Raw genomic sequence first — 8,719 nt, 5'->3', positions numbered from 1 at the left:
TGACTTGCTCTTTAGCTTCCTTCCTGCCTGGTACTTCCGTGTCACTGGGAAGAGTGCCAGGTTGACGATTGAGCACTGCATTGGCTAATTGACCGATTTGATTTTCCAAGGTCTTGATAGAAACCGCCTGACTCTTGTACAACAGCTTAAGTTCCTCAAAATCAGCACTAGTAGGTGCAGCTGCACTTCCCTGTTGAGGATATGATTGCCTTGTAGCATACTGCTGTGGTTGCTGGAATCCAGGTGGGTTAAACTATTTACTCACTCCTTGCTGATATGGTGGCTGAATAGCATTCTGATTATTCCCCCAGCTAAAATTTGGATGATTTCTGTTGTTAGGATGATAGGTTGCTGGCACAGGCTGCTGTTATCACTGATAATTATTCACATACTGAATAGATTCGTTGACAAGAGAACACTGATCCGTAGCATGAGAACCTGCACAAAGCTCACAAACCATAGCTATTTGATTAACTCCATACGTAGCCAAAGAATCAACCTTCATTGATAGCGCTTGGAGCTGGGCTGCAATAGCGGTGGCTGCATCAACTTCCAGAATACCTGCTACCTTGCCTGACGTCATCCTCTGAGTTGGGTTTTGATGCTCATTTGCAGCCATCGTCTCGATAAGATTATACGCCTCAGTATAGCTTTTAGCCCATAAGGCGCCTCCAGCTGCTGCTTCGAGCATGGGCCGAGATTGGGCCCCCAAACCATTATAAAAACCAGTGATTACCATCCAATCTGGCATTCCATGATGTGGACATTTTCTCAACATTTCCTTGTAGCGTTCCCAAGCCTCGCACATAGATTCTGTAGGTTGCTGCGCAAACTGAGTAAGAGCACTCCTCATAGCAGCAGTCTTTGCCATTGGATAAAACTTCACCAGAAACTTTCGCGCAAGATCTTGCCACATAGTGATGGACCCAGCTGGTTCAGAATGTAACCAGTCTTTAGCCTTATCCCTCAGTGAGAATGGGAAAAGCCTCAACTTGATAGCCTCATCAGTCACGCCATTATACTTAAAAGTGCTGCAGATCTCGACAAAATTCCTTATGTGCATGTTGGGGTCTTCAGTTGCCGCTCCTCCAAAAGAAACAGAATTCTGCACCATCTGAATAGTGCCCGGCTTGATTTCAAAGGTGTTAGCTTGAATAGCCGGATGAAGGATGCTTGACTGAATGTCATCAATTTTAGGCCGAGAAAAATCCATAAGAGCTGGATCAGCTTGAACAATACGATCTCCCATATTTACTGGTTCTTTCTGCTCAGTTCCTGAATCCGAATCCTCAAAATCTAACTTCTCCGGAGTATCAAGAACTTCGTCTTTCTCCTCAGCTGTATCTAAGGTCCTCTTGCGAGCACGAGAACGAGTTTGCATAAACGCTTGCTAAAGTACCTGAAACACAACCGAAAAGAGTAATTAACTACTTCGTCCTAATCACTGAGTCATAATGACCAATGATGGTAAGTACATAAACTAAACAAATACGCCGAGTCCCCGGCAGCGGCGCCAAAAACTTGTTAGGGCGAAATCACGCACTAATATTCACGCAAGTATACGCGTTCGCAAGTAATATAGAATACTTTCTAGTTCGTTCCCTCAGAGACTCAGACTAAGTTATTGTCTAATTAAACTCACTCACCAATGTATGATTACTTCTCAATGTTAAGATAACACTTAAAATTGTTGATTAAATATTAACTATAATTAACTACTTAATTAACCACTTAACTAACACTTCAATTTATCAATAATAAAACACTCATGAGATCACAACTTCATTATTACTTCCTTCTATAGCCATTGTTATTACCTTTAGCATGTGACAGTGATGATATTAATCGAATAACACGAAACTGATAAAAGCCAACTTTCATTGTACTAATACCATTCTACCAAGCATCCATAATTAAGATAGAAGTTGAATAGTCATCAATTATGTTGAGTTCCTATATGTCTACAGAAATTGACAACACAACGATTTAAGCACAAGTTATTCCTTTTGATTACATAAGGCAAATAAAACTGTTAGAGTTACCCACTAATCATGCACAACGTACATGAACCTATGCTAGCATGGCAAGTTCTAAATCTCAAGATCCACCGTCGCTTCACAAGAGATTAACACCCTATCTTATATGTTCGCGACGCACATAAGACGAATATGCACAACCAATACTAGATATCATGCAATCATCACACACTAAAGTATTAAACAATTAACTAAAGAATTTCATAATAAATCCGTTGCAACCCCATGATCACGATTAGCCCATAATAGAACTTATCGCCATCATGGGTTCATATGAAATCACGATAAACGACACAAGAAAATAATAACTAAACTAATTATATTAAAACAGAGTACGTCACAAGAGTAAATAAGTCAAAGCAAGAAAACTAGCATCCAACGTTACAACGAAACAAGAATCACAAGAATATATGCTTCCTCTTCGTTGCGGTGTGCTAAATCGGTCTTCTTCCTTATCTCCTTCGCTTCTTGCGCAAAACACAATCTAAAACATAATCTCTTTCATATTCTCTATGAAAACGTCTCAAATCTACTTATATAATAGTCCCATAAAACTCAGATTACATAGAAGTTGGAAGCCAAACAGAAGTAGAAGTCTAAAATAATTCAGCTTTTTCCCCGACCCTGCGCGGCCGCTCAGCATTTCTGCGCGGGCGCGCAAGGCTGCTGCGCGGCCGCTCAGCATTGCTGCGCGGGCGCGCAGGACCCTACTGGAAAAATTCCAGGTTTGCTCCGTTTCTTCGCTGTAATCTGCCCGTTCTTTTCCTCTCGCAATGGTGAACACATGCCAAGGCTTATTCTTGATGATTCCTCCTCCGAAATGCAACTAATACCCTGAAATGCATAAACACTAGAAAAATGCATCAAATACACAAAATACTTGATTTCAAGACACCAATTTAAGCCATTTTAAGACGTTCTAAGTGGTATAAAATGCCACTTATCAATTAGCAAATTTATCAGGAAGATGAATATTGCACATAAGAAAGAAAAAAGTGATGAGGAGTCCATAAGGCATGTATCCTACCAGATTAGCATTTACATATTGAGAAGAATGACATAAGAAATGCTAAAGTTGATTTTGTTGTTGTAAAGAAGATAAATCAGTTTAATATCATAAAAATCAAAGTATTTACTTTGATTAGGTTTGGGCAGGACATTTGCCCTTATGATAAGTGCAAGATGCTGAAAAACTCCTTTAAAATGCTTAAAATGGATTCCTCAGTTAACATCACAAATACCAGATGGAACATCAAACTCATATAAGACACCAAACACAAGTTCATACTCAACTTTGTTGAACACAAACAAGGAATAGATGTCATGACATGGTAATTCACACAAGTGCAGTGGAAGGTGTAGTGCCCTATTAAGACTTTTATTATCAACACAAATTACTTTCTTGTTCACAGTGGTTGTATAATGCAACACTCCCTCCACACCCTTAATTATATTAATATTGACACTCACCCATGTGATGTATGAAATACTGTCTAATCAAATGAAATACTAATCCCTCCCACTTAGCATGCCTAATGACCCTCTCCACTTCACCAGTTAAGTTCACACAAATACCAGGCTGAATATTCTTGACTAAGTCAAGGAATTTCTTGGAATTTGAAGGGTTAGCAAGGTCTGGTGGTGGAGGCTTAGAGGTGTTAGTGTTTTTGTTTGGTTCTTGTCTTAGGTTTGATTTTTTGGATAACTCTAGCTTGAAAGGGTTTAGTAGGTCTAGGGTTTGGAAAGTGAGGAACTTGAAATTTCTTACTCTGATAGAAGGGGATAGTATGATTTTTGAAACCTTTGATGTGGTTTCTTGGATGAGATGGCCTTTGGTGACTGTTTCTTGGGTTTGAAGGGTTTACAGTTTTGAATGATGAGTATTTGTGGTGAAGAAACTGTTTCTTTTCCATATCTTTCAGCATATATGGATTTGTGATGGCTGGCCTTGGCTTAGGGTAGAATGGCCTAGCATTTGGGTTCATAACTGATGAAGTGAATAAGATACGCAAAGTAAATTGTGTCTGTGTGTGAATCCAGCATATGTAAGTGCAATTTTATATGCATGCACATAGCACAAAATTCAATATCAGTTTTGAGATTAATTTTCTGTAAAGTAGCTTTTACTGTTCATGAATAGTGTTTTTCATTAAATGTAGTTTGTAAAGAATGGATGTGAAGAGGCATGGTTTGCATAATTCCAGATCCTAGGTGTGTATATAATGCAACTAAAGTATGATGTTTGATAGCTGACATATGCAAATAGTGACAAATAGTACTAGAAAATACTGTTTTAGTACTGTTAGAAATATAAAAAGTATACAGATTTGGGAGAATGTGTGACATAAAGGTGAAATGCAGCTCACTCTACAACATAGGAACTAGCAAGTGACAAATAATGCATTTAAGAATGTTCAATTTTGAGAAAAGATCAATGCAAAAAGGTTGTCACCTTTTGAAAGAAATTAATTTTCTGAAAACTTTGGAGTTTTAATAAAAAATGTTACATTCATTTCTTTGGGCATGTTGTGTTAAATGAAATGCAACTCTGGGTATGATATGCACATTTAACACTGAACAATGCATCTATATTAATACACAATCAATTTCATTTAGTTCAAACAACATTCAAAGTCACACACTTCATATAATAATCGGAATACAAATAACAGCAGATATAACACATTAACTGCATTGATTTTAACTGAATTTTCACCTAGAATTCTAAGTGGCCATTAATCACATCAGTGATCCAGATACATGGATGCTCAAGGCTCCCCTTCCAGGTCTTTCTGTGAGGGCAGTGTGTGCTTGTGAGTTTTTACCTTTTAATCTAAAAGATTAAAGCTAGTTATGCATCCAGTCAATCACATAGTACATTACACATTTATCTTTCTTTAAGTTACACCAATTTATAATCACATATAGAGTACATAGGATAAAGAAAATTTGTAAGTGTAACTAAAAAAATGTGTGTAATTTAAACCAGTAAGATATAATTCAAGGAATCAAGTAACATTTTATCATTGTTGTTATATTATCATATTCTTTTTATAAACTTTATCAGTCAAACACAGAGCAATAGATTGAATAAGATTATTTTGACAGAACTTGTACAAATACAGATGACTTATTATTTGTTTAAGAATTCATAACAATTTATCTGTTAGTAGGTTTTATAAGTTATATTTAATACTTATACCTATTAATCAGGTTATTCATACCAACCAACTTATTTAGATTTATAAAGTCTTTACACATAGATTTGGCATAAACAAAGTTACAATTATTCCAACAATGTCTCATTTAATCATACTTATTATAATTGAATTAGTAATGTTAATAAGATATTCTTAACAAACAGTTAAAGTATTACCAGATAAGTACTTACAATAAGAAGTCAAAAAACACAAACATATCTTATACTCAAAGAAAACACATTTTTCATACCTACAACAGTTGAATCTTAGTAGTAAAGTAAGGGTTGTTTATCAAAAAACACATAAATCCAAAGTTCTGACTTTAATCCAAGAACTGTGTTAAAACAATAAACCTGTTAATTCTAGTGAATTCCAATGATTTATCAATTTCATATCATAAAACCATTTCAACTTCATCAAACATCATTTACTCATTAAACTTGATTCTTAATAGAATTTATATGAATTTATATATATATAAGACATCATGAATCAAGTTGTTAATTAATCAATATATGAGTTAAGTTCGAATTTAGATACTTAATTATATATTTATTTATCACTTCAAATATTGAAGCCAAAGTCCACAATCACATCACAATTGAATACTTCAACCAAAACAAGAAATTATATTCGAATTCAACTTAACTATGTCACAAGTAATATACAATAATCATATCCAACTTAATCAAGTAACATCAACATAAATTATAAGCACAAGTCATAAGCCACATTCCAAGTTCATGTTCTCAATTCGAAGAAGGATGAATCAATATATCAATTCGAACACAGATTCACAGGGATCTAAATGTGAATAACATATTTTCACACTATTAAGGAGACTAATTTATGGACGGATTCAGACCTGAGCCTAAAGCCTGGCCTGGCTATTAGGTCTTACCTGGTTGACTCAGTCACGGACTGAGTCAACATCCAATTGTCGATTTACCTCGCATGCAACCGTGTTCCAATTTCTTCGAGTGTTTCTTGCAATCATTCAGGTCTTCTCCTGTAATTAAACTCAAGAAAAATGTTAGGGTTTTGAATTACACATAGATATAAACATATAAGTATCAAAATAAATCGTCCAATGTTCGATTTGACGATTCTCGTTCGATTTATATATAAATCTTCGATTTTTATCATCGAAATCATTTTATTTTTACCAACCCAAACATGAAAAATCAATCAATCAGATATACAAATGATGATTATAGAGAGATAAGATTAAACCATTAATCTTTGTTCAATTTTATGGAAATTTTGAGAGATTAAGTCGAATAACATTGATTTAGGGTTTAATATCAGAGAGAGGCGAACAAGAGGCGAGAGAGAATAAAGTAAAGAATGATTAAAATGCACAGTGCAAACAGTGTTTATGTTTATATATTTTAGAGAATAAACGACTAGGGTCTACTAGGGTTAGTGATGGACGGCTGGGATTAGAAATTTTTATAGAATCTGGGCTTTTGGATATCAAATTGGGCCGAAAACATGGACTGGGTTTGATTTTTGAAAAATAGATGTATATTTATATATATGTGTCAAAATTATATGGGCTTGATAATGAATGGGGCCGAACAAAATTTTTGGGCTGGATACAACACATATAAATTTAACCCAGAATATATATATATAATTTATATTTTTGACAGAATAGTTTTTTAAAATATATAAATAAATATATATTTATATACTATTTTTTTAAAACTATTTTTCAGAATATCCAAGAATATATATATATAATGACAATGTAAATATATTGATATATAATTATAACTTGTGAGAATAAAAAGCCTTTTATAAATTTCACTGAGTAAAAATATTTACTCGGAATAGTTTTATTCTCCCGGTTAATCTAAGCTATTTAAGATCTCATTAAATCCGATCAATAAATTTTTTTATTGACAAATCTGAATTTACGAGACTTAACAACTTGATCGGGAAAATATTCTTTTCGTGAGATGGCTTAAATTAACCCAGAAGATAGATAATATGATTTCTTTGTATTGTCTATCTATTTTATTGATTCCAGCAATCCTAAATCCAGACGGAGTCTAGTGAATCTTTCGGAATTTAATGGTTTCGTGAATATGTCAGCGAGATTAAATTCAGTATCTATATGAGTCATTTTTTATCGCCTTTATTGACATGATCACGTAAGAAGTGATATCTCACATCTATATGTTTAGATCTTGAATATAATACATGATTTTTGCTAAGATCAATAGCACTCGTATTATCACATAAGATTGAGATCACATCAAACTTTATATTATAGTCAGCCAGTGTTTGCTTCATCCATAATATTTGAGCACAACACTTTGCAGCTGCTATATATTCAGCTTCGGTTGTCGAGATGGACACATAGTTTTGTTTCTTTGAAAACCAAAAAACTAGGCATCTACCAAGAAATTGACAAGTACCACTAGTACTTTTTCTGTCGACTAAATGCCCGGCATAGTCTGAATCAGAAAAATATACTAAGTCAAATGGTATTCCTTTTGGATACCAAAGACCAACATCGGTTGTTCCTTTAAGATATCTCAATATCCTTTTTACTGCGGATAAATGAGATTCTTTTGGTGCTACTTGAAATCTAGCACACTTACAAATACTATATTGAATATCGGGACGACTTGCAGTGATATAGAGCAAGCTACTAATCATTCCCCGATATTTCTTTATGTCTACAGGAATTCCTTTTGGATCTTCCACTAATTTATCGGATGTAGATATAGGAGTAGAGATGGGTTTGGCATTATCCATTTCAACTTTTTTTAACATCTCTTTACAATATTTTGATTGAGAGATATGGATGCATTCATCAGATTGCTTTATTTGCAATCCTAAAAAGAAATTTAATTCTCCCATCATACTCATCTCGAATTATTTTCTCATATTATCAGAGAATTCTTTACACAGTGCATCATTTGTTGAACCAAATATGATATCATCTACGTATATTTATACGAGCAATATATCATCTTTTTCTTGCCTCGTAAATAAGGTTTTATCGGCTACTCAACCTTTCATACCAAGCTCTTGTTGCTTATTTTAACCCATATAGAGCTTTATATAATTTGTAGACATAATCTGGATGGTTTCCATCTTCAAAACCGGGAAGTTGTTTTACATATACTTCTTCTTCTAATATCCCGTTTAAGAATGCAGATTTCACATCCATTTGGTATACTTTGATATTTTTATGACATGCATAAGCCAATAGCATTCGAATTGATTCAATTCTTGCTACCGTTGCATATATTTCATCAAAGTCTATACCTTCCATTTGGGTATATCCTTTTGTGACTAATATCGCTTTATTTCGAACTACCATTCCATTTTCATCTAATTTATTTTGAAATACCCATTTTGTACTAATTATAGAGGTATCACGAGGCCTTGGGACAAGTTCCCAAACTTTACTGCGAGAAAATTGGAGTAGTTCCTCTTGCATTGCAGAGATCCAATCCTCGTCTA

General features: G+C 34.4%; 1 non-coding gene across 1 annotated transcript; it reads left to right on the top strand.

The window, feature by feature from the left end:
• The first annotated feature begins 749 nt into the window (after positions 1-749).
• On the top strand, positions 750-856 carry LOC141709580 (small nucleolar RNA R71). Its single transcript, XR_012570148.1, has one exon. It is a non-coding gene; the product is annotated as a small nucleolar RNA R71 (small nucleolar RNA).
• Positions 857-8,719: the final 7,863 nt, after the last annotated feature.

Source organism: Apium graveolens, chromosome 2 (assembly GCF_009905375.1).
Source record: "Apium graveolens cultivar Ventura chromosome 2, ASM990537v1, whole genome shotgun sequence".
Taxonomy (NCBI): domain Eukaryota; kingdom Viridiplantae; phylum Streptophyta; class Magnoliopsida; order Apiales; family Apiaceae; genus Apium; species Apium graveolens.
Note: the sequence above shows the minus strand (reverse complement) of the source record. Positions and strands in the feature narration are given on the sequence as shown.